We start from the raw sequence: 306 nt of genomic DNA, 5'->3' as shown, positions 1-306 counted from the left end.
GACTTGGAAAGCATTAGAGGGTTCATGTTCATATGAGAGAAAAAAAAATCATTCCATCGGAAAGCTTTCATGATGTCAATCTGTATCATTTAACATTTATTATTTAATTAATAATCAAGTCCCAGCGAGTTCCCTAGTTCCCAGTTACGTATACCGGTTAAGGTCTTTACATTACATAGGCATTGATACCGATGCCTGGCCTTTCTTCGGTCAGATTTTCTTGAATGTGACTTTCGCATCAACTTGGGAGGACCTCGTTGCGGCGGCCCTGATGTGTGAATCGAAGGTGACACGACTGCTCATTCT

The sequence above is a fragment of the Penaeus monodon genome, chromosome 27 (assembly GCF_015228065.2).
Source record: "Penaeus monodon isolate SGIC_2016 chromosome 27, NSTDA_Pmon_1, whole genome shotgun sequence".
Lineage (NCBI taxonomy): Eukaryota > Metazoa > Arthropoda > Malacostraca > Decapoda > Penaeidae > Penaeus > Penaeus monodon.
Note: the sequence above shows the minus strand (reverse complement) of the source record.